Source organism: Taudactylus pleione, unplaced genomic scaffold (genome assembly GCF_031769625.1).
Source record: "Taudactylus pleione unplaced genomic scaffold, aTauple2 ptg000279l, whole genome shotgun sequence".
Classification (NCBI taxonomy): domain Eukaryota; kingdom Metazoa; phylum Chordata; class Amphibia; order Anura; family Myobatrachidae; genus Taudactylus; species Taudactylus pleione.
In genome coordinates this window covers 3,273,836-3,301,506 of record NW_028284681.1, presented here as the reverse complement: position 1 = coordinate 3,301,506, position 27,671 = coordinate 3,273,836, and the positions used below count along the sequence as shown (strand labels likewise).

Here is a 27,671-nt window from a genome sequence, read left to right as displayed (position 1 = left end):
TAACGGTCAAGCCAGCCGGCCCTTTACTTATGACACAGGCGCACGCTTGGCACTACTTTGTTGATGCACGTGCGGCTACTGCGCACACAATTCACAAACACAGAAAATAATTTTTTTTTTGGTTTGGACTGGAGTGTACTTTGGGGGTTACAGCACCCTTTAACAGTCAAGCCAGCCGGCCCTTTACTTATGACACAGGCGCACGCTTGGCACTACTTTGTTGATGCACGTGCGGCTACTGCGCACACAATTCACAAACACAGAAAATAATTTTTTTTTTGGTTTGGACTGGAGTGTACTTTGGGGGTTACAGCACCTTTTAACGGTCAAGCCAGCCGGCCCTTTACTTATGACACAGGCGCACGCTTGGCACTACTTTGTTGATGCACGTGCGGCTACTGCGCACACAATTCACAAACACAGAAAATAATTTTTTTTTTGGTTTGGACTGGAGTGTACTTTGGGGGTTACAGCACCCTTTAACGGTTAAGCCAGCCGGCCCTTTACTTATGACACAGGCGCACGCTTGGCACTACTTTGTTGATGCACGTGCGGCTACTGCGCACACAATTCACAAACACAAAAAAAATATTATTTTTTTAGCACTTGGGGGAGCACCCTGATGGACAGAGCACCCCCTGGACAACACTACAGCACCCCTTTAGGACTGGGACACTGCACAGGACTTTGGAGTGGACACAGCCCCTATGGACAACTGACTGCACAACAAAGTCCTGCCAGCCACCAATGGACTTTGAAGTAGTGGACACAGCCCCTATTAACAACAGCAGCACAGCACAACACAGCCAGCCCCTATGGACTTTGAAGTAGTGGACAACAGCAGCACTACACTACACTACACAGCCCAGCCAGCCCTAACTCCCACCCTCCCTCTTCACTGTCCACAGCCGAGTGAGAAAATGGCGCCGACGTGGGTACCTTATTTAGGATCCAAAACCCGCGAGACTCGGAAGGCGGGAAGATGACGTTTTGCCTCGATTTCAGAATCCGAGTCAGGCGGGAAAAGTCGAGCCTGACTCGGATCGGACTCGGATCGGGGGGGCTTGGGGGGGTTCGGATTTCAGAAATCCGAACCCGCTCACCCCTAGTTAGAATAATACAAATTTTGAAGATCGATATTAGAACTTTTAGATGAGCACAATTGGTCTCAGCAAACCATGCCAGCTCTAAACTCTTTATATATGCCGGCGCTTGTAGAAGTGCCAACATTCTCATAGCTGCCAGAGTATGCTGATGTTTTTACAACTGTAAGCATCCAGGGCCTGCTGGGACCTGTAGTGCAACAAAAAAAAATACAGATACTGACAACATAAAGCAGAATTCTTTATTTTTCCTTTATATCAGCAGTAAATTAGCATATCTCTTAACTGTCAGGTATATTGGGACAAGGCAGTCCCAATTGTGATGGTTAGGGTGAGACTTGCCGAAACTGTACATTATCTTCCGTAACAGACAGTAACTCGTGTAGCTTGTTTAATGTCAGAAATTCTTGAGATAATTTATTGCACCTGTGAAAATTTGATAATGAAATTGCAATTTTTTTCTGTATATTTTTATTATCAATTTGGGTAACGGGTTTGGAATATTTATTGTGATTTAATATGGTACTCACTACTTTATGAATCAGTATAAAAATCCTACTCAATCTGTTTAAAATTCAGAATCTGCAATGTGTTGGGGACTGAATAATTTTTCAAGTCACTGTTACCCTAATTCAGAGGTGCACGCTCCTTTGCCGCAGCAGTGTCTGCATTCTCTAATGCCGCAACTGATGATCTTCCTACCAGTGACGTCCCACACTGAGGTGATACCTGGTGCAGGGAGGGATGTTGTGTGCACTGCTAAGTCGCGCAGTGGCAAAAGGGGCGTGGCCTCACTGGACAGGGTGGTGGCTTTGCGGGTAGGGATGTGGCCTTGCGGCCCGAACCCCTGGGAAGGGCTGAAGCAAAATCACTCAACTATTTGAAAACATTGGATATTAATTAAAATACTCAAAACTGTTCTTACATTGGTGATAGCAATTATACCAATAACTTTTCTATTTACAGTAGGTTAGATTCCATTATTTTCTATGTACTGTATTGACAATTACTTGTGTTACTGCCTCACCGCACTGAGATCTTGGGTTTGATTCCCACCATGACACTAATTGTATGGAGTTTGTATATTCTCCGTTTTGCTTTAGTTTCCTCTCACATTCCAAAAACATAACAGCAGGTTAATTGGTTCCTGACAAAAAATTATACCTAGTGTGTGCATGGATTAGGGAAGATTCCGTATGGATCGCAACTGCGATCGCATTTTCAGAATCACACGCAATGAAGCTGTGAAAATATGCTAATGCCTGCCACAGCTCAGCCACCATAGAGACACCCACTACTGCTTTCTCACATGCGTAATACCTCGCAGTCCTGTGAAAACATCAGTAACATCGAAGCACATCGGCCCATCATGCACAATTACAGCAAGTCTGACCCGTCACAAAAATTGCAAGTCTTGTCACACGCACTAAGGACTCAAGCTGCGTATGCAATCGCAGTGGCTGATTTATGCACGCCCATGCAACGGCTTTCAAACGGACAGACACGCCTGCGTTTCTCCAACCACTCCCCCGTCACCCCCCAAATGCTCACAGCCTGTCACTCACTTTGCGATGGATTCCTATATGCGTGCGTAATCACAGTGCAATTGTAGCGCATGCGCAGTGCATACCCATGTGCAATACTGAACAATTGGCCAATCTGTGTACGTAGTTGCAATTGTGTACGCTGCTGAATCAGGCCCATTGATTGTAAGCTCCACTGGGGCAGGGACTGATGTGAATGGCATATTCTCTGTAAAGCGCTGCCGAACATGTGTGTCTAATAATAATGTGCAATGAGAAATCAGCATCCCAAAGTTTGTAATCCATGGAATACATCAATTGCATATTGGTGCATAACAAACTGAATAAGAACCAACTTCAGCCTCATTGAAATGTACAGCATTAGCAAATAGCCAAATGCACTTGGCAATGACCCATTTTTAAGTTCCGGTTTGCAGTGTTATAGTCACAAGTCAAAAATCCCCAGCATTTATGCTATTCGATCCTGTATTTTGTGGCTCCTTTTCATGTTCTAAGAGCGAAAAAAAAAATTACTTGTCAATCAAATCTCCCATAATTAATTTATTTTATCACAATATGGAAAAAAGATTTATAAATTAATAGTCACATGAGATTAGCCTTGTACCAGACAGACTTGTGCATACACGCTAGCCTTGTACCAGACAGACTTGTGCATACACGCTAGCCTTGTACCAGACAGACTTGTGCATACACGCTAGCCTTGTACCAGACAGACTTGTGCATACACGCTAGCCTTGTACCAGACAGACTTGTGCATACACGCTAGCCTTGTACCAGACAGACTTGTGCATACACGTGGGGTCCACCTAATATGCTAGAATTAGGAGTGCCTAAAGAAACCTGAGGTTAAATTTAATAAAGGTCAAGGTTGTTTTTTTTTATAATTTTTCGTTGGTTTTGAAATTACGAGGGTAAATTTACTAAAGGCAAACTGATGGAAAAATGACTAACTTTAGATCAACGGACCAACTATCAATTATTTTACATAGACAAATATACAAAGAACAGATTTAATAAGCATCGGCTTGCAAAGCTGACCAAAACCGACCCAAAAACATTGACCAACCCACCCAAATAATAGACCAAATCCATAATCATCCCCGGCCCTTTGAGCCTAGGCTGTAGTAAAAAAAAATCAGGGAAATAGCGAGGGGACCCCCCTATTTTCCAATAACTACCACCAGACTAAACCAGCTGGGAGGTTGATGCTATAGCAGGGGGATGCACCAGGGCCGTAGCTAGGGTAGTGCGGCCGGTGCCATTGCACAGGGCACCACAGGTCAGGGGGCGCTGTTTGGGCCTGTCAAATTTCTGTTTATTATCATTCTCACTTGTAGCTTCCTCTAATTTCATCCCCAGCATCTACTGGCTTCTCCTATCTCTTCCCTGGCCCTTCCCCATGAAGCCATGGCCCTTGTTTGGGTGCATTATGTCCCTTTGAAAAATGAGGGGGGCGCCAATGCTCTTTCTGGCACAGGGAACCAAAAAGTCTAGTTACGGCTCTGGGATGCACAGCATGTGGTCCCCCTGCAATAATGGCAACCAGACCCAAAATTCTCCACCCAGAGAATCAGGGAAGTGGGGATCTCAAAAAAAAAAGCTCCCCCTCCTCCTCAAAATCATCCAGAGCGTGGGAAGAGCTGCTAACTGACCAATCAGCACTTCCCAATTCATTCCTATGGGAAGTGTCAGCGAGAGACTGTTCATTCGCGACTGAGACCTGGGTGGAGCAGTAGCGACATTTTTCTGTTTTTTCACAATGCTATAGAGTAGACCGGAGAGGACATGACCCCTTCATATTGTGAGTATTAAATTGGTGAAAGAAGGTGATGTGCGGGTGTTATTATTTATCAAAAGACTTCAACATTTGGTGTCTGTGTCCTATCTTTTGTTTATTTTTTTGCAAGTGGACTACAGGTGCCAGCGGGCACTTAATTTCCGACCATGCTGGCACTTGTAATTCGACAAGTGCCATCATGCCAGGGTAGGCTTGCTGGGACCTGTTGGCCAACTCTAAATATTAATATTATTTAATTCTTTCATTTACTTATTACCTCCGCACCCAAAGCCCAGGGGGTGCGGAGAAGAGTTTTCAGCCCAGGACTGGTTGTTCTTGGGAAGGGGTAACCCCATATATTTAGGGGGCCCCCATTTCCCTAGGAATTCCAGCCCTGGGCTTCCCAGGTTTAGGATGGTTGCCATCCCACACTGTGTCCCCCCTGCTATAGCATCGGTATGCAGTCGGGAAGCCGGCGGACCTAATCCCGACAGCCGGCTTCCCGACTGCTTTATCCCGGCGAGGGTTAAATGACAGGAGTCTAAATCTAGACGCCTGTCATTTTACCGACGCTGGGAGACCGGCGCCCAGCATCCCGATCGAAGTGATGCCGGGCACCGCTGCGGACAGCCGCAGGGGGGGGTTAGGTTTAGGGCTCCCGAGGGGGACTTAGGGTTAGGCACCCCCCCACCCCGGGAGGTTAGGGTTAGGCTGGGGGAAGGATGGCTAGGGTAGGCACCCCCGGGAGGGACTTAGGGTTAGGCGGCAGGGAAGGGGGGTTAGGTGGTTAGGTTTAGGCACTTAGAGGGGGATTAGGGTTAGGCACTGGGGGGGAAGGTTAGGGTTAGGCACCCTAAAGGAGGGTTAGGGTTTGGGAGTTAGATATAGGTTAGCCAATACTTACCTTCGACGATCGGCATTTCCTCCTCTGCCGGCCTCCTGGTGTCGGGATTCCAAACGCCGGGCAAGGGTCTGGCGGTAAATCATACCGACATAGCATCAGCCCACTGGTTGGTTCAGCCTGGTACTGGTTATTGGAAAATAGACCCACTCTGATTTCCACCCTATTTTTTAATACCAGCCTAAACTCAGAGGCACAGGGCTGATCATGGTTTCTAGCGGGGAGTGCACACATTTTTTTTAGATTTTTTTTCACCCTTTCAAAACATTTCAATACAACAAAGCCTGCACAGATCATTATGATGTATTTTTCTTAGAAGTGCTTCCACTCGTGAGCAGCAGATGAAGAAGTAGTCCATCTGAGCTCTCCAGCTTTTGCTGAACTACAAGCCCAAACAGATTCTAGCTGGTAGGTTATTTTGGGACATGTAGTTCCACAGCAGCAGGTAGATTGCTCCTATAATTCCAGAGCTCCTGTGGAATGCAGTATACTGTGTTTGTAAATCCTTCCTGTGTATATTTTGTTGCACAACATTCCAAAATGCTAACTAAAACCTCTGGAATCTATTGTCAGTCAAATCACAGTGATAAATTGCTGCCTTAACAGACTGATAGAAAAGCCTAATATAGCCTATGGTGTCTGCTGAGGACATGCTTATACAAGATGTCCATGGATGGTTATGCAGGGGTTACACCGGGCAGCAGTCTAGCAGCACAAAGTTGCACTTGCTTCCTAAGGGCAATGAACAGTGAGGGATGTCACTCTGTCCTTGGCAAACAGCACATTGCTCTGTGTCTGTCACTCCTTTCTCCCTTCTGGTAATATATTTCATGGCTTTGTGGAGGCTGAGTTATTTGACGTTATGTTTTCTCTGTATGTTGAGTCCTCATTTCACTTGCACAAAGAAATGCTCAGGATCAGGAGGTCACCTCACCGGTAGTGTGAGTCACAATAAAAAGCCCAGCCGCCTTACTGAGGAGAAAGTGGGCTCTCACCAATCTATCTCCATTTATGACTTGTTAAAACAAGTCATGCTTATTTTTTTTTTTTAAATCTAATACAAGTTATCACATGTGAGCTGTCAAGAGGAACTGGAGAGCACATCATTTTGCATCAGAATAAAGTGGAATTGGGTGGAGAATAAGCAAGAGGAAAAGGTAATCGCCCCCCACCTAATGTGATCAAAAAGCAATACTTAACCAAGTCACTTCCAGAGGGGCAACATGACACTGCTGTGCAATATGTGGCTAATCTCCATAGTCACTATATAGTTAATATCTTGAAGAAAGCAATGTGATAAATAAAAGAGTTAAAGGTTAAGGGAGGCTTCACAGCCTTTCCCATGAGTTTGTTACAGTGAAGATATTTCCAGGGAATCAGATCCCCCCTACAGCATCCAGTGGCCTCCTCCAGCCCATCTCAGTGAGCAGTAAGCAAGTCTCACATCTTGCTCCTTTCCTTGTGCATTCCCCGAGTCTCCAGCAGGGGAGAACAGGAGAGAAGGGACTGAATCCCGGCTCCTTCTGTCTCATGCACATTCCCAGTCCCCCTGCCCAGACAGAGCTGGATGCTCATTCTGACATTCTGCAACACAGCATGGGATGGGGATTGGAGCATGCCAGCTGAGTGTGAAAGAGACAACCTGTCTGCTAGCCCCCAACTGTAGGACCCCAAATCAGGAGATAAGAGGCTGAGAAGGTAGGAAGGACTGTACTGTGTGCAGGCACAGGGAGGGAGCTCTGCGTGAATATGTCTGTGTGTACAGAATAGGTGGCTGTGCTCCGTTATAGCAGCACATGTCAATATATTACTCCCTATAGGGCTGTTTTTTTTAAATGTATTTATCATTGGATTTTATTTTATTTTACCAATATGTGTTATTATACATTAATGTACATATTTATGTCTATGTATGTATATTGCTGATTGTAGGTGGGTGGATATTTAACATGTTAAAAGTGTATCAGCAGAGGGGGAGGTTGACAGTCATATATTTTCTCATCACAATGTCTTGTAAACATTTTAAGACACAATAACTTCCTGTAAAGCCATGCAGTATACCACATTTCAGAGCCCTATCTGTATGCCTCAGCAATACATCACAAACTGCATGGCAGTAACACTACCATCAACATGTACTGTACCAACAAGACACAATTCACAGGTTGTGCCACAGTCATACATATATTAGGCATGTGAAGCAACATAATTCTCTCTACTTATGACACGACTACAATACTCATAAATACAGTACAATGCACAACATATGCCATGGTCACAAAACACAAATGTCACAGTAATGCAGTGGGGTTTTTTTTTTGCTCCCACTGCATGTTTATATATATATATATATATATATATATATATATATATATATATTAGCACACAATGTTCCAAACAATGTAACTTAGTTACACAGTTAAAGGGGCCCCAACAATGCAACCTTTTCTTATTCACAAATTAAATATGTCTGGACCTTTACTGAACAACCCATCACCACAACACTGCACGTTTCAGTGTGTCCAGGTCCATGTTACTACAATAAGGCAAAATGTGCAATGTTTAGCTGTCCATTTATTGGTTCAATACATATGTTCCATGATGCTCTGTCTTCATCATATGTCACAGAATTAGCTTGCATCAAACAATACTAAAACCTGAATAAAGTGTATAACAAAATAAACATGATACATAATTTTCAAAACATGTGTTGTAAGACTGCAATGTATCAATAATATTTATGACACCATCTGTCACACAAATACAACCAGATCGTGTGTATAAGCAGCACACAATTATTCATGTGTTCCTGCAACACAAAACAAACTTTGTGTTACTGTATATACAGCAAACAAACATCTTTGTTACAGCGTTGTCACAAACAGCATGTCTCAGCAAGGCAGCCACTATCACATGTACGGTATGTCAGAATCACAATTACAGATTGCTTCTAGGTGTGAAACCCATTACCTGTTGAATGTAGTAAAAAGGCAGCGGTTGATAACACATCCAAAATGTAATCTACATCATGACAAAACAGTTGACATCAGTACAAAAAATAATGAAAGCATATCTAATAAAATTCAATGTAGATGGAAACTATATATGTCTTTGAAAGGCATAACAGGAAATATATACTGACACAGGTAATGTATACTGACATAGGCAATATATACTGTACTGATATCAGTCACTGTAGGTCCCCATAATGATATTTTCCCACAGTGGGTGGTGCTGTTCTGTATTAGTGCAAGTTTACCTCTATTTTTTGAGAATTACGTAACTAAATTTGTTAAAATAGTCTACTAAATATAAATTATTATTCACAACACAATTGATGTACATCAGTGATGTGCTATGTCAGATCAACATCACCAGAAAAGTGGAAGTTAACAAGTTAACAAACTATTTGCCATGTGTACATTGTATACATTCAGTATATCCATACAAGGAAAGTGACAGGTCACTTCACCCTAAATTAGAACAAAAGACACACACACACACACACACACACACACACACACACACACACACACACACACACACACACACACACACACACACACATTATATATATATATATATATATATATATATATATATATATATATACATACATATGTTGTTGAGATCCATGTTAAATACAAGGTGTAATATAACAGAAATAAGAGAATGTACAGACTTGGCACAACTAGGATTTCTTATTTGACCAAAATAAAAATATGTTGCATGTTCTACAAGTCAGTTGCACATAAGATACTAACAAGCATCAGCATAAATAATTTTTTTTCTTCGTAAATGTACTAAGCAAATCACATCAAAGAGTATCTATTTTCCTATATATTACTGTAATACAGACATATACTTTCCAGGTCTGCCGAACATTGCACTTTATCTATTGTCCACACACCTCACCACCATATGTTTTAAAAGTAAGTGGATTCATTATTTCTTTGTGCACCTGGACGTCTACAGTTGTTGCAAGTTTTCTTCCTGCCAATAATATATGCCTTACCAGTTTGCATTTACACCACTGTAGATAACTCAGATCATAAGTGATATTAGTGCTACAGATCTCTTACAGTAGGTGTATTGAAAACAGAGTAGTGCATAGGCTGTGAAATGGCAGATTCTTATCTTATCTTATCTTGGCCAAGCTTTGATTAATTTAATTTCTGTTCAGTGACTCATGTATAATTGGAATAGTATTATGTGTGAGTGCATCAGACAACAAGTTGCTTATTTATTCTTTAAAAAAAAAAAAAACATCCAACAATAGGTCATCCCCATAGGTGTCAACAGTGTAACAATTGAACATGTCATAACTAGAAAGTGTTGAGTGAGTATATTTGATACAAGTCTGTATTTGTACCAAAATCAGTGATTTGCGAGTAATAAATGAACTTGCCAAAATACTTGAGACTCCATTTGCATTTATGCCAATATAAAAATGAATATTGAAAAAAGTCTCACAGAAATATTGTGTGAAAGCAATACGGCAGAAAACAAATAGGCAGACATACCCTACCTTTACAAAATGAGATCTGACCAGGTATAGGACAAGTATCTTCTTATGATCAGGTGTTTTTAGTAGGAAACACTAATCAGTTTTCCTCTTTTTGCACCAAGACCCATGGGACACAGGAAATTAAAATGATTGATTTAATTTGCAAAGTATTAACATAAATGGCCCTAATCATACAATATTCCAATAACAATTTAAAGTAAACTTACAGTACAGTACATAAAACAAGTTATATATTGGTAAAATGTTGCCTACTGTAATATATGACGCTATAAGAAGTCACATATGAGTTGTGGCCATAAAATTGCAAGCTTAAGGCCAAGTGCTTTTTACTGGTTACAGAAATTGTAGATGACTTCTAATATAGTAATAATTTACAGTATAATTGAAGTTCTTACTGGCAGGGTCCTCTCTACCCTCTCTTGTGTCTATCCACCTCGTATGACCCTGATGTTATTTATTACAGCGGAATCTTCTGCTGTTGGCTTAAGCAGGGTACACTGCTACACTCTTTCAATGCAATGTTTCCATCGACTTCCCTCCCGATCGGAAGTCCCGACCACAGTGCCGATATGCGCGTTCACACCTATACAATCATACTTGCGCCCTTCAATTCCAACTGCCAAAAAATCATAAGGAAATTATTGTATTACCCACAGAATCGCAAGAATGGACGAAGGTGCGTACACACTGCACTTTCAGTCCAATCTGGCCTGGTCGAATCGAGTGAATATGAAACTGCACATAAGATGCGATCCCTCGATTCGACTAGTTTTCATCATACAAATCTCATGATGGAAGGTGCGTACACACTCTTTCAATATTGAAAGAACAGGTAAAAATCAAAAGAACGGACCGACGATTGTATAGGTGTGTACCCAGCTTTACTCATACATGGAATTCATTCCTGTATCCATTCTAGCTGTAATTGCTAGCTCATGACTATCTATGTATATGTTATTATGCTTAATGCTCCTCTTGTGCTTTATTTAAAGTATATTGACAATTGGAATGAGACAGATTAGCACCTGGTCCTCGATCATTATAAACAGTGTTGAAGCTGTAAGCTGCGTTTTAAATGTCATGGCTTTTTTATTTTTAACAAGAAATTCCACATAGAATTCCTTGCAGGGTAGACATAGCATGTTACCTTAATAGGATGCCTGAACCAGACCTCCATGCAATGCAGTACTAACAAGCCATGGATCAAATATTAATTGCTGTAATAGTTTCTATTAGATCAGGTTTGCATTGAGTATATACAGTACTGTAAGTGCTGCAAATAGTCTCCCTTGGTATAAAACAAAGCAATTTAATAAAATTAAACAACATTATATCAATGCATCTGGTACTTTAACTAACTCAGATCTTGGAAAACTACATTTTCTTTGGATTCCCATACTCAGTATATCAATATGATACCATTTTTGGCTGTTTTTTGGAGTTTAGCAATGGTAATAATTGCTAAACATAAGCAAAGGCATAGGGCATGATTCAGAGGTGGTCGCTGTTTTCTCTGAATCAGGGCGGGGTTTGGGTTTTTTTTTCGGCCTCCAGGCTGCTCGCTAAACTGTGGGTGATGACCCACAGCTTTTGCAATCGACCTGGCGATGGTCGCGATTATTGTGGTAGGGTCTCAGCTCTCGCAAGCCTGAGTGGACTTCCTGCTCTAATAGAGCAGGAAGTCCACTACTGACATCATGAGTGATGTCAGTATGGCCGGCCACAAACGCCAGGCGACTCTAAGGGAACGCCTGCGTTTGTGCAGCCACCCCCTCTCCCCGACCTACAAAACGGGGCTAGCTGTCAATCAACATCGGAGCTGCTGTCGCGGTACAGGTCTCGCGCATGCGCACGCCGGAGGTGGTGCATGCACAGTCGGGTACCATCGACCCGCTTCCGAGCGCTGTGCGCTCTCGAGTGGGTCTGAATCAGGCCCATAGTTCAGGAAATGTAATTTTTGTGATTATTTTTTCACCCATTATTCACCCATTATTCTGTCTAAAACCCAGCCAATAAAATAGATTTAAAATTATATGCAACCAAATGAAAAGCTCTCTTCCAAAAAGTGTTAACATAAAAAAAATTATTCCAGGCAAAGCAAATGCAGCAAGGTAATACAACAAAGGATGGAAACCTAATGTTAATTGTACTGTTCTTCAAATGTTTGATTTTATTCCTGTGTTACTTTGGGATGTATAGTAGTGAGCAGACCGGCGGACGGGATGCTGCCGGTCTAAATCTCGACAGTGCAAGCCCAACATGGGACTTAAGTTGGGCGACAAAATACTGACGCCTATCTTAATCCCGATGCCGGAATCTAGACAGACTGCATTTCGAACGAGGTAAGCTGGGTGTCTTAGCTGTTAGCCGCGGGGAGGGGGGGGAGGTTAGGGTTAGGCATCCCTAGGGAGGGGGGGTTAGGGTTTGGCACCACTGGGGGGCGTTAGGGTTAGGCACTAATTGGGGGAGGGTTAGGCTCAGGGACGAAGGTGGGAGACTTAGGTTTAGGCACTAACGGGAAGGGTTAGGGTGCGGGTGGGGAGGGTTAGGCTACAAGAAGGGAGGGTAAGGGATAGGGGGAGAAGGGGGGAAGGTTAGTATACTTACCCGACCCCTGTCAGGATACCGACCATCAGGATGCCGCTGTCTGTTTTTGACAGGATGCAGAGCTGTAGCTAGCGCTCTGAGTGCCCTGTGCCGGCCTCGCCCCTTTTGCGAGTGACATCATGACTGGGGGTGGGGCTGCCAGCATTTGAAGCTCAGGCAGTGCCCAGAGCATCTTCAAGATGCTCCGGGCAACTGTATTTATGGCAGGGTGCCTGCGTGTAGTGTCTGCGGGACGCTACAGGCAGCACTGCTGCTGCGATGCTGGCTGTAGGGCGCCGTTACAGACACGCTGCAGTCACAAGCAGGAGCCCTGGGGTGTCGACTGTGCTGCCCACAGAGCCCTGTGCTCTGTGCGGCCGCACCCCCCTAGTTTCAGCTCTAACAGGAGGCATCCCGACTGCCGGTATTACATATCCATTCCGTTACTTTTAGCATTATGTTTACCTACTATGCATAGGGATCAGTTATCCTTATTTTAAGATCCTTTTTTGTTCTATTTAAAGCCTGGTAAACAGAGTTGATCTTAAATGCAGACGGAAGAGCAGCATCCGTGTGTAAGAGCCAATTTCTTTCTATAAGTCCTGTGTTCATTCAGCAAAACACAGTCAATCCTTCTTAAATTAAAGAATTAAGGACCGTTATTTTACCAGATAATTTAATGGATCACAGTGTAATTTTGCTACATTTCTGCTCACTAATTTTGATTAAATAGGATGAAATACTTATAAGCATGAGTTGTCCTATAGATAAACATACTTAGTTACCTATATTTATAATTTTCATAAAATGTCCCTGTAAAATAAAATTTCTTATAATACAGTAGTAAGAAATTATTATTTATTGTCAATTTATCAAAATGATCATGTCAAGGAGGCATAGCCTGGTGTGCAGTGGGAGTGAGCGTGCTTTGTTCCGTCTCCTGCATCAGACTGTCTATGGCGGTTTGTATCAGCAGATTGCTGCTGTTGTGGTGTCCAGGGACTGGTCTCCCATCTTCTGTCTCCCTTCCAGTCCACCTACAAGTTGCTTTGCTGCCGCTCTGTGGATGCTGCTCTGCGGAGTTCTGGGATGCTGAAAGCCGCGGCCCACATCTACTCAGCAGGCTGCAGCCTTGATATGGCATACCTCCATCTCTACCGTTTGGTGCACACTGAAAGCTATCATGAGAGATGTGGCTATACAGGTCGGCTCCCGATTTAAACGCCAACAGGCCTAGCCAGTCAAATTTGGAATCCAAACGTTCCCACACTGAAGCCCTTCACAAACGGAATTGTACTAAAGCTCTTAAGAAAGAATTGAATTCTCTCCGGATTCAAATTCAAAAGCTCATCCTGTCCTGTACATAGGTGAACTTGGCCAAATGTTTTATTCAGCTGGTAACAGAACAGGGAAGATGCTCACCTACAAATTGTGGGTTTGTGAAGAGTTTACATGGATAAGAGTAAAGTAGTAGGTGAAAGATATAAGTTATTGCAAAAGTTGTCTTGTTTCTTGTTCTGGTTATTGGCTATGGGGTCTATGTACTAAGGGGTCTATTTATTAAGCCTTGGATGGAGATAAAGCGAACGGTGATAAACTACCAACCAATCAGCTCTTAACTGTCATTTTTCAGACACAGCTTGTGACATGGCAGGAGCTGATTGGTTGGGACTTTATCTCCGTTCACTTTATCTCCACCCAAGGTTTAGTAAATAGACCTCAGTCTTGGAGAGAGATAAAGGGGACGGATATAAAGTAGCAACCAATCAGCTCCTAACTGTCAATTTTCAAACACGTTTTTTGTATGTATGGTCTGATTGTATGTTTTATATTTTTGTTTATGAATTTCTGTTGAAGTCAAGTCATGTCTGGTGAGATATATCATATTTCTCCATAGGACAGTTGGATCACGCTTGTCTAATGCTGGGTACACACTATGCGGTATGTCGCATAGTGTATCTATACATGTGTACAGATGATTTGTCCATGAACGACGTCGTTCACAGACGTATCGTGTCGGCCCTGCAGTACAGCCGATGCAATATATCTTGCATATACAGTAGGTTGGTGCATCTGGCTGTATGTACGAGCGACCTGCCGACCACCCATACACTTGCTACAAGGACCGCCGACACTAAACTAGGCAGGCAAATTTAAATGCCCACTCAATTGTGATGTCAATCCAGACATATCCAGCAGCAGATTGGTAAGTGTATATTGGAATAACAATTAGTCGCTCAGTCAGTGGATCCATGGGTTGGCAGACAAGTTGGCCAGGTTTGTACCCAGCATAAGCATAAGCCTAGTCATAATTTTGGGTGGGTTTGTTTGTTGTTTTATGGTTGTTTTCAAAACTACTGCTTGATAAATCTGGCATTTCTATTCTATTCTGTGCATAGTCTAAAATATTGATAGTGCTGTGATTTTCAATTCTATTCTGAAGTGTGCTTTCTTGGAGGTTTAGGCATTAGTAAATCGGTGAGTTGAACAATTGATGCACAACCACCACAACACTGCTGGGAATTAGAACCAGCCACCTATTAATTTTAGCCCCAGGTTGGCTTTGTTATGCATAGACAAGCATGGGACAACACCTGTAAAGTGCTCAATATAATTGAATTGATAAACAATTCCAGTGAGGAGTTTGTTTCACTTTCCCTAAAATGCCAAAAAGGTGTTTCATAGTTTTATATGCAAGAATTGATGAAGCAGTTTTGCTTTCAGTGTTGAATCTTTATGTCTAATTTAGCTTTGTATGGTCAGCCACAAGGTCCTTTAGTAATGGGTTTTTGTCCTTTGCCTTTCCTATTGCTAACTGCTCTGGGCAGTGGTGTCCCCTATCCCCCACTATGTTTATGTTGGCAATAGAGCTACTGGCTATTAAACTATGGGCTTCTGGAAACTTCCCGGGACTTAGGGGTGGAACTACCTGTCATATATTGGACCAGTTTAGTCAGGCCTCTCTCTAACTCAATGCATACCCTTATTATACCAAAGTCCTGGGTCTGACCCGGGATTTGGAACACATTTCCAACATGGATCAGACCCACGACATACCCCTTTTACACCGCGGCGCCCCGGCTCTACCGGTGCATGTGAGCAGCGCTTCTTCCCCTCCCTACCCGACCCTCTTACCTCACTCTGCAGTGGTCCAGAGGCAGGGAGGGCAGGTGGGGTGCGCTGCTCCATGCTGCTCGGCAGGCGCTGGTTGCAGTGGATGCTTGGAGATGATGTCATCTCCAAGCGCCTATGAAGCCGGCCAATCAGGCGACATGTGGCACGACCCGTAGTCAACCCTGCAAACTACCCAAGTTGGATCCCCGGGTCCCTGGACCTGGGTGGATGCATTTACACTGAGAAAAATCCAGTGTTGATGCGCGTTCACATGCATCAACCCAGGATTTTCAAGTTGATGTAAAAGGGGTAGAAGTCTGAGGCCCTCCCGACCAACTTGACTGCCTCGACCCTAGCTCAGTTATAGTCTGAAATTGTTATGTTTGAAGTTTGACCGTATCTCTTATTTAAGTACTAGCTGTGATACCCGGCATTGTCCGGGTTGAAGACTTGACCCTGAAATACAACTGCTGCCTTTATTTATTTACATTGTCCTTGTTTATAACCCCATTCCATTAATCCTGAAAATGACCCCACTATTTTCTTATATGCATGCAAATAGTGGTGTAACTACAGTGGGATTAAGGGGTGCGGCTGCTATGGTGCCCGAGGTGCCTCTGTGGCCCACCGCTCCCCATGTACCCGGTAATGCACACAAGGTGGACCGGTCCAGTCAGGGCCACTAAGGGGGGCCTGGGTGTCAATGGTGTTGATTTGGTACCAATCCACCAGGTTATTACAGCTGAAGCACCAGCAGGCAGACATGGAGAAACAGCGCCGCCGCTCATGAGGCAATCTGAGCTGGCAGACCGGCAGCCAATCTGCCGTGGTTGATCCTGATTGGCTGCTGGTCTGCCAGCTCTGATTGCCTTGCACCCGGCGCCGCTGTTTCTCAATGTCTGCGCCAAATTCAAACTGCGCCGGTGCTGCCTGTCCATGTCTGGCACTACCTGCTGGTGAATCAGCTGTAATTAGCTGGTGGCCCGGCACCAAATCCACACCTGCTGGCTGCTGATAGCACACGGGGAGGCGAGAGGCTGCTGGAGGGACACAGGAGGGAGGTGAGTTGCTGGATGGGGGGGCATAATGTGCAAGGGGCATTACTATGTGGCATAATGTTATAAGGGGAAGTACTCTCTGACAATGTGTAAGGGGCACTACTATTGTGTGGAATAATGTGTAATATGGGGCAGTACTACTATGTGACATAATCTGCAAAGGGCATTATTGTGTGGTATAATGTGTAGTGTAAGGGGCATTACTGTGTGGCGTAGTGAATAAGGGATACTACTGCATGGCATAACCTGAATGGGCTCTTTGTGGGGGCAAATGTATGTGTTTTTTTTATCTCTGGGGGAGCCCTTTTAAGATCTTGCTATGTGGCCCACAAAGTTCTAATTACACCCTTGTATGTAAATACAGAGGGCTGACTAATATATGTAATCACTTTAAAATGGACTAACTCTGGATTTAATATGAACTTGCATGAATAAAGTATAGCACTGCTCAGACTGTGAGGTTAAAAGGATACTTTTGTAGCTTTCACACAGGATTTTGGCAGACTGACAATTTCCACTTGAGCTAGCTCCAGAAACTGTGTAATTTAAAAGTGTCCCCATTTTTAGGGATTGTGTGACAGTATGTGGCCCTGACGAAGTGCAAACCTAGGCAAGAACTTAATCCTGGTCAAACTACACCACCATGCCAAATTTCGTGGACCAAAACTCTGGTCGTGTATAAAGGACAAACAGGTAGACACGCTTTCTTTCTTATTATATAGATATATATTCCGTTGGGTTGGGTACGGGAAGCTGGTGCACACATGACCGGTGGTCACAATGCCAATCCCTAATGGTTTGCAATACCAACACCTGGAGGCAAGTTGTCTAGCCCTTCCCCTACCCCTAGCCCTCACCTCCCACAGCGTATGCCTAACCCCTCCCAGCCTAACCATAACCCTCCCCCTAGTACTTAACCCTTAAACCTAACCCTAATACTGTTGGGATGTCAGCGGTTGGGAATTCTGATTCCGGCGCCGGCATGCCAACTACATCTCATTTTGCTGAATTTTTCCGCAGTTTTTGACACTAATGTTCCCTCTCTACTTACACAGTTGACTGTTCTTGCAGAATTTTGGCTTAGGCATGAGGTCTCTTGGTTGACCCGTCATTCAGTTTACAAAGTGATGCTGCTACCTAAACTTAAAGCATTTGGATAAGTTTAATTCTTCTGTGTCTCCCTATATTTTCAGAAAACAAATCCACTAAGATTGCACTTGTTCATATGACTCTTTGTGATGGGAGCCTGGCCTTACCTCATCTCTTAAATTATCAAGTAGCATGTGTGGCTCAGGTACGAGAGTATGGCAGTGCCTAACAAACCCACATGGTGTCATTTACAAATACATATCACTAATTACATTGATATTTGCGGGAGAGAATGGCGAGCATGTTTAACCTCTATTCACCTTGCTCTTATGTAAAGGCCATCAAATGTTCACCTATCAAACTACTTTACAATGCATGTGGGATCATTGTATTCAACCAAGTGTAATTTATGTGCAAACAAATTAAAGGCACATCTACGGAGCTCTGCCTACAGTAGTCAAATATTATTAAAACATAATTTTGGTAGAATTTAATTTTATTGAAATGGCCAGCAATATAGCATTGCTTCATGTGATAAGAGAACAACCTTCTGAATCTGACAATGGCTACTATCCACAGGACAGATTTTACAGAAGTCCTGGCATCGCTTTCAGCTGTGTTGCCTGCTCAATGACACAAATAGTGCTGTGAAACACATGTTAAACATTTATTGTAAGGTAGGATTAGCATCAGTAGCAACTTGTAGCCACTAGCTCTGTACTGGTATAGTAAGCAACGGCATAGCTGTAAAATGCATATTTTAAGCTACAATACACCATGGTAAAGAAATAAAGTACTATAAATTCTTAGATATTCTGGGCTTCTTAAAGTATATTATTAATTGGGCAGAAGCACTATATTGTGTCATAAACTTTGTCTTTCCTGGTAATATGAAAGTACCAGTATACTGTACATGTGTCCACATACATCTTGCCTCTATGCGCTACAAGTATTGTTAAACATATTGCATGAGCGAAGCGCAGCTCGGTAGCACGGAGTGTGTTTTTTATGTGACTTTTTTAAGTTCAAATATGTTTTATTCACAAAGTGATGTGAATAGGATGTGCAAGCAGCTCCTGCTGATTAAAATGATATGTGGCATGCCTATGTTATCTGTGTGCAACAGTGGGTGTATCTGCATTCGAAATGCTATTTTACACTGGGACAGCAGCTGTGACACTGTAACGTAGTATTTTGCATGCAGATACACCCGTTAGCCAGCGCATGAGCGAGCTGCGCGGACCCTGAGAGGGATCCTAGTGTATCCCTCTCAGGGAAAACTCTGAAAAAATCCCATACACTTCTATTAGGCAGCATTGCCTATCAGGTCCATGCTCAAGGTACTTGGTGCATATGGGAAATGCAGTCAAACCTAAGAAAACTGTATTTTCGCAGGTATGACCGTATTTTTCATCATAGTGCATCCTGCCCAACATAACAACCAATCAGCTCCTAACTGTCATTTTTCAAACTAAGGGCAAGATGCAGTAAAACCCCCGAAAATACAGTTTTCGGGGGGTTATCGCATTCCGGTGCTTTGTCCCAATGGGTTACCCAATAGAAGCCTATAGGCTTCTTATCGGAATGCTCCCTCTTGGGAGGGATCCATTCGGATCCCTCCCATCACCCCCCGCTGCAATGCGCAGAAGGACGCCAGAGGGACTTATGGGTGTTAAACTCGGAAGTCCATCTGTCAGGAGCCATCGCAATGGACAGATCTTAATGGGAGAGCTGTCCTTTGCGATATTTGTGGTACATATCGCGGTAATGAACCACGGTATGTACCAGAAGACGGGGGATGTATCGCATCGCTTATGCGATGCTTAGTACATCCCACCCACAGCCTGTAAAGAGACAGGCGCTGATTGGTTGGTACTTTATCACCATCTGATTTCTCTCTCTCCAAGACTTAGTACATCTACCCCTACATCCGCACATATCTCATAACTGAGCCATGTGAAAGTCCATTATATATCTGAATTGTAAACTATAGACAGCATATATTAGATTAAATGAGCAGCATTTTGCGTGGTCTGTCACCCGGCTAAGTAGCAGAAATTGATGTGGGTGTTTGCTTTATGAGGGGGTATCCAGATTTCAACTAATTCTTATTTAGATGAATAATAATAATCTAACACTTTGATTGTGTTTTTTCCCATGGGACTCGAACACTTACAGTTCCAAGCAATTACATAAGTGGTTGATTACTATCTGAAATTGCTGAAATACCTTCTACATGTGTTTCTTGCTTCTTACCAAGGAATGACAGTGGTTTTGTGGAGGGTTTGACAGCTAAGCAAAGAGAATGAAATTTAAAGAAATAAGCATTTCTGTAACAAATAGAAAAAGTATATTGTACAGTGTTGTGGAACGAACACACAAGCTTAAAAAAAACTGGTTGTTTTCTTAACAGAGCATTAGAAGCGCATTTATTAACACGTTCCAATGATTCCCTGCAGCATGCTGTACTATGTGCGGGTAATATTGAAATGGATGCAAAGTAGAAAATATGTGTATAGGTTCATTCACTTACATTGTACTTAGGACTAGCCGCATCAGAGTGTGTTTAATACTATTATAATAACACAGGTTAAATGTTTAACATAAACCTGGGTGTACAAAAGTAATATAAATGTGACAAATGTCATTACACTAAGCTGCAACAACATTCTATCCAGGCCCTACCCCCAATCCACCTGGAAAACCCCACAATCAACCTTAGCTGTGCACCCAAATCATTGGGTAATATAGGATACAAAGGTATTTACTTATTATTATTAATATTATTATTATTATCATCCTTTATATGAAGCCACAAGCGTTCCACAGCGCTTTACAAGGTACATAGACAGAATCAGTATGAACAAAACAAGAACAAAGTCATTACAGTACAGCACATAGCAGGACATGGACATAGTTTATGAACATTGCTGCATCAGCAGTCATAATGCCCAAAGTATAAGTGCCGTTGTAGGCAGTGGGGAGGAGATAATAGTAAAAGTGAGGGAAGACAAAGCACATGAGGGAAGAGGGCCCTGCTCGTGAGAGCTTACAGTCTGCAGGGGAGGGGCAGACAGACACGGGTGACACAGATGGGGAAAGACACTGAGCAAGGAGCATGTTCCTTGCTTATGTTAAACAAATTATGGCATGACATTCAGCTTGTGATATTCTATTGAATCAGAAAGTTATTGGCGACAGGTTTTATTTTAAAATTCATAATGTTTGTAGTAGCTCTTTGGAAGGGGTGTAGTAGGTATTACCGCCGAATGCATGGCCGGCGGTTCAAATCCCAACAGCGGCAGTCCAGCAAGGGTGAAAATCCCGATCGTCCTAAAGGTAAGTATCGCTAACCTAATTCTACACCCTAACCCTCCCCTAGGGGTGCCTAACCCTAACCTCCCCCCCAAGTGCCTAACCTTAATCCCCCCTCTAAGTGCCTAAACCTAACCCCCCCTTCCCCGCTGCCTACACCTAACCCTTCTGGGGGGTGCCTAACCCTAACCTCCCCCCAGGGGTGCCTAACCCTAAACCCCCTTCCCCTAGCCTGAACCTAACCCTCACGGGGGGGTGACTAACCCTAAGTCCTCCCTGGAGCCCTCGACGCCTGTCATTAGTACCACGCCGGGATTAGAAAGTCTGGAAGCCGGCGGTCGGCGTTTAGACCATCCCTTTGGAAGGGCATTTCTGCAGGGCTGCTGCTCCATAGAGAATTTTGCAGATAATGAGGCAGATATATGAAGCTCTGGGAAGTGATAAAGTGGAGAGTGATAGGCGACCAACCAATCAGCTCTTAACTGTCATTTTTCAAACACAGCCTGTAACATGACAGGTAGGAGCAGAGTGGCTGATTGTTTATCACTCTGCCCTTTATCACTTTCCAGAACTTCATACATCTGCCTCACAATAACATAGACAGCTCTCCAAAACTTGTTCTGTATTTTGTGTAGTATGTCAGCAAAATGTTCCTACCCTTATCTTCATAACCATATTTTGTCACGCTGAGTTCAATTTGATATCTAATAATACTGCAGACTCAATGTCTCACTCCATGTGTACGCGAGTCCAATAACACTTCACCTGTTCTTGTTTACATGTATGATATATAGTCATCCAACAAACACTGGGCAGCATTTCTGAACATATCCATAAGTATGCACCCAAATCTTTATGAAAGAATGGATTTGTTGCAGTGTGCTTTATGTCTAAAAATACATATATATATTTAGCCACACTTCCGATGTAATGCCATTTGTATACATTTGGCAGTGTTTGTCCTACAGGTAATTTTAAGGTAATTAAAAAATGGGAATTCTACTGTATCTTGTTGAGGAGGTAGCTAAGCACTGAGCGGTCAATGTTTTTGTACCTAAATGGCATTTTTGTTTTTTTTATAAATATCACCCACTGTGTCACATATATAATTACTTAGCTACAGATGAATAATGCTTAATCGTTATTAATTGATGCTTAATATTCCCACAATCATCTTCCCACAAGTATAAAACATTTAAAACATTTTGAAGACAGTGGTAACTTACATGATGGTGCTAAGGAGTTGCATCACGCCAAGGACAGGGTTGTTTAGAAGATCCACTGAATACTACTGGAATACCGTCTCGGGTCATCTGTTGGGCCCATTGAGTTTATTTATTATTCCTGCCAACCAGTGGCGGCTCCAGAGGTGGGGCTGCAGCGCAGTTCAAAATTCAAATAGGGGAACCACACCAACTGCTAGTGAGTCCCAACCGGCAATGCTTGTCAGAGTTTGGGGTGGCAGTTGGAGTGACTCCCCTATTTGAAATTTGAACTGTGTTGCAGTCCCACCTCTGGAGCCGCCACTGCTGCCAACTGTCATTGCTGTTGCCATCTTTTTCCGCCTTTGTTGACAGCCACTGCCACTGAGGTGGCAACAACTGCCCTGGGTCTTTTTCCCTGCGCTAGTAAGATGCTAAAGAAAAACACAGGGCTATACGCCGCTTCTCCCAGCTGGAGGATAGCCACAATATTATCTGTACAACACAAAAGTGACAGCCTTCTATGCAAACAGAAAAAAGAAGTAGGGTCAGTTAAGAATAATAGTGATGGACAGTTGTAGGCGCAAGAAGATGACTGTTTCAAGAGTTCTACATTGGAGGTTGATATTGCTGATTCCTAACAATAGCCAAGTAATGTATCAGTAGTTCCCCACACCCCGAAGATTGTAGGGCCCTACGGACAGGGACATATTCATGATCTGTTTCTTGTCATTGTATGTAATTTGTTTGTGTCACTCTCCTCTTAATATACTGTTGTTTTTAATATAGCCACAATTTGCAAATGAATTATAATAATGAGAAATGATACATTCTAACAGCCCAGTTCACAAAGAGTATAATTGTGTGAGTCAGTCAGTGAATATACATTATAAGGCTCTTACGGGGAAACGTAAGCAGTACTTTATGGGGTCGTCAGGGACAGATGTGACAACAAACAGATCATTTTCAACAATAATGTGAAAAAGGCAGCTGACAGATGAGAGACAAAACCACTTACAGCTAACAGGAGAGCATACAGTACCCTATATATTAGTAAAGCTATTGTTTCTCTCAACTGGTCAGCAAAACATATAAATGAATTTTACTTGTATGTCTCATCTGAAAGTTGCATGTTTGGTGGCAGGGGTCAGCCTCATTATTCTGTGCCTAAGGCAGAGACTAAAATACCCATTACAGCTCCGACACAATTATTTGTATACTATATGTGAAGCACTACACTACTAAAATAACGAAGTGCCTCAAATAAATGAATCATTATTATCCTTATAAACAGGGAGATAGCGTCCTTACTTGGTGACTGTCAGAAAGGTGAACATTCACTTGTTACTGGTATTTCTACTTCAAGGTCCATAGGGTATCCACAGGATACCTTGGGGTATAGGTGTGACGTCAGTCATCGGGCACCATAGAGTTAAGCTTTCAGCCCCAGGATGCACTAGGGTCCCCCTCCTATACCCCGCCCCCGAGCCAAGGCACCTCAGTTTCGTTTGGTGCCCGGCCGGAGTCGGGTGCACCTGTTGGAGTGGGGGCTAGAAGAGCCCCTGAAGCTTTTCTTCATGCAGCTGTGGCTGCACATCTGGATGTACAGCATGGACAGTCAGTCCTGACGTCCATGCTGTCTTCCCTACACCCCCGCCGGTACCAGAACGCCGGTACCGATCCGGGGATGCTGGTGAGCATCTGGGGTCACAGCTAGTGGTGACCCCAGATGTTCCGGACCATGGCCGGATTCAAGGGGGACAGCAAGGTAAGCAGCGGGGTCCCGCAGTGGGTCCCCGCTGTTACATGGTCCAGAGTCCCCAGGCAGGGTGCTCCCTGGGGACTGGCTGCAGCGTGGAGCCAGGTAAGAACCTACGCTTCCACTACCCCCCTGGGACAACGGACCGCAGCAGAGCGGTAGCGCTGCGGCGTCCCAGGGGTTAAATGCATGCCAGGGAAGCGCGCCTTCCCTGTCTCACAGCCGGCGCCTCCCCCGCTGCACACAGCCCTCTCTACACACTGCTGACTGGTCCTGTAGCAGCGCTCCTCCCCCAGGCCAGCCTCCTCTCTGCTCCTCGGCGGCCATCTTTCCAGAACGCATGGTGAACGCTGCTGGAAGCACTGGACGGAAGCATCGTGGTCTGGGTCCCCCTGCATACCTCTCCTCCGCTGTGGCAGGTCTGTGTATGCAGCGCTGTGTCCTACCAGGCCCTGTGTCTGCGTAGTTGAGTGATCAGCGCTGTTAGTGCAGGAATTGATTTTTCTTTGCATTGTATGTGACTGTGCTAGCGCTGCTGCCTGTAACTTTTCTTCTGACTGTCAGCTTTATTACTGTCCCTGTCCTTTCTGCTAAGCCCTTGCGGTGCGGTGCTGCAGGGTGGTCTCTCGCCTATTTAATATATAATTGGTGAGAGGGGTCACATACTTGGTGCCATCATGTCTGAAAGTGATTTTCATCTCCGGCTATAGTGTACTACGTGTAAAGTACTGTTAGCGGAGGGGGAGGGTAGCGCGGAGGGCCTCTGCCGACAGTGTTTGTCTATGGCGCGGCCTATTACGGTTACAGCACCGGTACAGGAGCTGCCCTGGGCTTGTTTCGCTCAGGCGCTTACGACCTTAGTGGGCCAGTTAGCTCCGCAGCCGGCGTTTACACAGATGGGTTTGTCCCAGCAATCAGTGGTGTCGTCACCCATGCAGGGTTTCCCACGACAATTGGTGGTACCCCACAGTCTCCCTATTTCCCCGCTCCCGGTTTCTCAGGAGCCGGCGTGGGTTAACTCCCTGACGAGTTCTGTACAGCACTTGTCTGATGTGTTGCAAGGGGAGTCTGTGATGCGGCCACATAAACGGCCAGAGGCGTCTCTGTCGGCTCCTTATGAGGATGACGAGGGGACGTCTGATGATGGGGAGATTCTGGATCCTTACGATCAGGAACCTCTCCATACTAAGGACGCTGATGCTAAGTCCAAAGTATATATTCCTGGACTTATTCGGGCAGTCCGCACAGCGGCTAAATCCAAGTATGCCTTTTTTAAAGATGTGAAGGGCGATGCCACAGTCTTTCCTCTTTCGGGTCAGTTAATGGACCATTTAGAGGAGGCGTGGAAACAGCCTGGCAAACGTTACCAGCCGCAAAGGCGCCTGGCGGTGGCTTATCCGTTCACGGATAATTATTTTGCAAAGTGGGAATCCCCTCCACAGTTGGATTCTCACGTGACCCGTCTTGTCCGTAGTGCCACATTGCCGATGCCATCCATGTCCTCCCTTAAGGTGCTACGGACCGCAAGGTGGAGATCTGCCTGAAGTCCGCTTATTCCCTTGCGGGGGGGGGGCAGCACGGCCGGCTATGGCCATTTGCTGGGTTGCCAGAGCGATGGAGCGCTGGGCGTATTCATTAGAGGCGTCTTTTGATTCCGACTGTCCGGCCGATCAGGCGGAGTTGATTGGTAATCTCCGTGATTCGGCCACTTATATCAACGAGGCGGCCTTAGACATTAGTACCCTGGTGTCTCGAATTTCTTCAGCAGTGGTGGCCGCTCGTCGCACCTTGTGGTTGCGATCCTGGAAGGCGGACGCTGATTCCAAAAACGGTTTGGAGGCGTTGCCATTTACCGGAGAAGTTCTCTTCGGTCCGGATCTAGACAAGATTGTGGCCACGCTGGCGGCAGCCAAATCGGCATGTCTCCCGTCGGCCGCTGCTCCTTCTGGTTCTGGACCATCGTCCTTTCGGTCTTATAGGGCCCAGGGCAGGCCCAAACCACAGTCTTTTCCTCGACAGGCTGGTCCTAAGATATCGGCCAAGCCCCGAAAGCAGGCATGGAGTACCAGACGTCCGGCCCCTAAGCCAGATGACAAGCCTGCGGCCTGACGGTCCGGGCCTCCCTTTGGGGGATCCCAAAGTGGGAGGCCGCCTGCTGCAGTTCGCCCGGTGTTGGTCGGTTACCACGACAGACACTTGGGTTCTCGAGGTGGTCTCCCAAGGGTACGCCCTCTCTTTCCGGCACAGACCCCCGGCTCGATTCTTCACCACGGGTCTACCATCAGACCGGAACAAGGCCACGGAGCTGCGGAAGGTCTTGCACACTATGCTCCAGGCTGGAGTTATAGTGCCTGTTCCATTCTCCCAGAGGGGCCAGGGTTTCTAGTCAAATCTTTTTTTGGTGCAGAAACCCAATGGGTCGTATCGTCCGATTCTAAACCTCAAAGCTCTCAACAAGTCTTTGCGGGTGCCGAAGTTTCGGATGGAACCTGGGGACTACATGGTGTCATTGGACATACAGGACGCTTACCTGCATGTCCCTATTCTTTCGTGCCATCAACAGTTCCTCAGGTTTGCAATCCGCAGCGACCACTTCCAGTTTTGGGCGTTACCTTTTGGCCTGGCGACAGCACCACGTGTGTTCACCAAGGTGATGGCGGTCATGGCGGCTTCTCTGCGACTGCAGGGAGTCCGTATGTTGCCGTACTTGGACGACCTTTTATTAGTGGCAGGATCTCCCGAGCTCCTTCTACGCCACTTGGGCCTGACCATTGCACTACTGCAACGGCACGGCTGGTTAATCAACTGGCAGAAGTCCACTCTAATCCCGTCTCGGCGGATTCTGCACCTCGGAGCCTTATTGGACTCAGGACAGCAAAGGATCTTCATGATGGGGGAAAAGATCTCTGCTTTACAGTCGAGGGTGCGCAGTTGTCTGCACAGCCGCCGGGTGTCTCTACACTCGGCGATGAGGTTACTGGGCTCCATGGTGTCGGTGTTCGACATGGTGGAATATGCCCAGTTTCACTCCAGACCTCTGCAGCACCTGATCCTGTCCCAGACGATTGTGCTCACCCCAGAGGTTCGCCTATCCCTTGCCTGGTGGTTACAGATGACCCATCTCAGCAAGGGACGTCCGTTCTGGGTTCCAAATTGGGTCCTGTTGACAACGGACGCCAGTCTTCGGGGCTGGGGAGCAGTTTCGGGTCCACACTTATTCCAGGGCAGGTGGACCCCGACAGAAGCGGAGCTTCCAATCAATATCTTGGAACTCCGTGCGGTCTTCAATGCTCTCCGGCAGGCACATCGGGTTCTCCAGGGTCGTCCGGTACAGGTCCAGTCGGACAATGCTACCACCGTGGCCTACATAAACAGGCAAGGAGGAACCCGAAGTCGGGCGGCTCTCGTGGAGGTCTCTCGGATCCTGGTATGGGCGGAGTGCAATCTTCCGGCCATATCAGCGGTCTTCATCCCGGGAGTGCTACATTGGGAGGCGGACTTTCTAAGTCGCCAGGACGTTCATCCGGGGGAATGGTCCCTGCACCCGGACGTTTTTCAACTGCTGGTGGACAGATGGGGTCTTCCAGAGATCGACCTCATGGCGTCCCGGCACAACAACAAGTTGCCGGTGTACGGGTCTCGCACAAGAGACGAAGGGGCGTCTCTGGTGGATGCTCTGTCCGTCCGGTGGACGT

The 27,671-nt window shown here is 45.0% G+C and overlaps 1 protein-coding gene across 1 annotated transcript in view; it reads left to right on the top strand.

Annotated features, from left to right (window-relative positions):
• Window positions 1-6,826: 6,826 nt before the first annotated feature.
• Window positions 6,827-27,671, top strand: part of CDH22 (cadherin 22) — a 273,461-nt gene continuing 252,616 nt past the window's right edge. Inside the window, exon 1 of the mRNA XM_088481938.1 lies at window positions 6,827-7,023. The gene's annotated coding sequence lies outside the window, so the exon portion shown is untranslated. The remainder of the gene's footprint in view (window positions 7,024-27,671) is intronic.